This window comes from Vidua macroura, chromosome 10 (assembly GCF_024509145.1).
Source record: "Vidua macroura isolate BioBank_ID:100142 chromosome 10, ASM2450914v1, whole genome shotgun sequence".
Classification (NCBI taxonomy): Eukaryota; Metazoa; Chordata; class Aves; order Passeriformes; family Viduidae; genus Vidua; species Vidua macroura.
Genome location: NC_071580.1, coordinates 21863046 through 21865893, shown reverse-complemented (window position 1 = coordinate 21865893; position 2848 = coordinate 21863046).

Here is a 2848-nt window from a genome sequence, read left to right as displayed (position 1 = left end):
GGCGGGGCGGGGATGGGGGATGCGAGCGGGCCCGGCCCGCCCCGCCGCTCCGCTCCGCCCGCCTCCGCCGGCACCGGGCGGCCGGGGCGGGAGGGGGAGGAGGACGAGGAGGAGGAGGAGGAGGAGTTGGAGGGAAGAACCCGGCGGCCCCGACCGCGCCCCCGCCCCTTGCCGGGTCCGGGGCAGGGCCGGGGAGCACCGGGGCGGGAGCAGCCGGCTGCGGGGGCGGCGGGAGACGTGTTTCCATGATAAAACTCATTTGCGATGAATTCCCACCTCCCCACAGCGGCAGGGTTTTCCCCACTTCCCGATGACCACGCACAGTGCCCCGCAGCCCTGACGCTATCCTATCTCCATCCCCAGCCCTAACCCCATCCTTGTCCCCATCCCCTCACACGTCCCCATCTTCATTCTCGTTCATGTCCCCATCCCTATCCCTGTCCCCATCCATATCTTCATCCCATCCTTGTTCCTATCTCCGTCTCTGTCCCATCCCGGTCCCCTTGGGACTCTTCCTTGGGCCTTCCCTCCCCCTACACCTCAGTCTCTCACTTTCAGACAGTTTCATCCCTGGCAAAGGTTGCTCTTTCCTCAGGAACAGAACAAACCACTGAAAACAAACAAACAAAAAATGCCAAAACAGATAAAAAGCATTTTTATTTTCTTTCCATGACGCGTCTGCCTGCCTGCTTGGGAGTGACACTATTTCAGGCATGTCTATTATTTATGTTTCGCTATATTTATATTAATTAGAGAAGTGATCCATGCACGTAGTTCTCCAACTTCAAAAAAAGCAGAAGAAGGGGACTGACAGCTGGGACTGAACTTTCTTGAGAGAAACAGAAGCAGGTTCCACAGCCATAGCTGTTCAGTCCTTGATGATGTTCCTGCTCTATGTGGGGGATCTCTCCAGCCCCAGACCCATCTTCCCTCCCTCTCTTCTGGATGGAACCCCAGAGAGATGGGTTGGGGTTCTTGGCTCAGATGCTGAGAATGGTGGAGTCCCCAGAGCCACACCAGTTTTAGGGGAGACAGGATCATGGAATCATTTAGGTGGGAAAAGACCTCTAAGACTGAGTCCAGCCATTAACTTTGACAGTGTCACTTGTCATCTGTGCCTGGGAAAGAGGAGAATCCCTTCGAAGAGCTAGCTGGTCTCTGATGGTGGGCTGTGCTGGAGCACAGAGAAGTCTCACATCCCAGAGCAGTGGGAAAGGACCCTGAGCTCCCTGCTCCCATCCATGCAGGTGACATCTCCTCTCCCCTGAGTGTCCCAGCCCTGTCCTCATCCTTCCTGGCTTGCTTCTCCATGCCAGGGATGGGGATTGGGTTGGGGACCAGGATGAGGATGGAGAAGTGGGGCCTCAGGGCACAGTGCAGGGCTGGGGTGGGATGTAGGGGAAGCCCAGCCACCACGGGGGAGGCAGGGTAGGAAATGCATAATAAATTAGTTTTATCATTATCAGCTATTGCATGGATGCAACAGTTTGCCTAACACCTGGGTGAGAGGAGGGTGAAGATGAAGATGAAGAAGTCTCTTGGCCAAACACTCGTTGCTGTCTGCATCCAGGGTGCCAAGGCACGTGGTCTCTGGGCTGGGCAGGAAGAGACCTGGCGAGGGCTGGTGAAATTCCTCCTGCAAGGGCTCAGCTGGTAGACACAGAGCCATTTTCCCAAAAGAAAACTCACACCAGATGATGCTTTCCCCAGCTCAGGGCTGATCCCAACCCTCACAGGAGCAACACACTCAGGACATTATTACCTCCTGCCATCATTTCCAGCCAGCAGCAGTCTCCCAGGGCTTTCCAGACAGCCAGGAACTCTCACCAGTTTCCCAGCCATTGAAATTGCCCTGCAGGAGTGGGGAATGAATATTTTTTCCAGGCAGAGTGGCTGGCTCAATCATGACAAGCTGCTGGCCCAGTGAGATGCTGGACTCCTCCACTCTGCCTTGACTCTGCTAATGCTCTGCCAGGGCTGTTGGTAAAATTCTCAGCACTACCAGATGAGAGAGTTTAATTCTTTCCCTGCATCAGAGTAAGTATCCCTTCCAGGGATTAATTAGTAAATTAAAAGGGTTGAAAGACCAAATAATTATTGTTGTTAGGCACAAACCCCAGTGATGATGTGTCTTCCTTGCAGATCTGTATGCTGTGTCCTGACACGCTCCCAGCCCCTAAAAGGGCTGAGCAGCAGATTCACCCCCAGGTTGATTCCCTTAGTGGGACACCAGCGTCAGCTCTGGGAGGGGGAGACCTATTTAGCACTGATATCCAAGTCTGAAAGCCCTGACCATGCAACCCACGGTGCTCCACATCTGAGGGAGGAGCAAGATCCCTTTGCTGGGGTGACAGTGACCATGGGCCAAGGGTGCTGGCAGGAGCTGTGAAGCCTCTGAGCGCTGCCTCTGCACAGGCAGGAGGAAAAGCCCAGTTTGGAGAAGCAGGAAGGACAAGGTGCCAGAATGGGGATGCCACCCTGGGGATTTTTAATGCCTCCCTGACAGTTTCCCAGTATTCTCTCTGCTCTGCTAATGGCTCTCTTGGATAACCCACCACCCACCAACCACCCCCCACTCCCAGGTGTGTCCGCAGGTGCCCCTTGGCACAACACCTCTGCCAAGCCCAGTGCCTCAAGGCCAGGTCTGTCCAAGCCTTACTCTCCAGATTAAGGCAAGTGATGAGTTAATGAGAGTTGCAGCCCTGTTTTCTATCCCTGTCCAAAAAAGCCATTACATTTTGCCTGGCAAAAATTGTTCTTCTTAAACCTGAGTCACTTATGATTCCTTGTTCTGATGCTCAGTGATTTCTTCTTTTTTTTCTTTCTTTTTCACTGGTGCCCCTGGCAA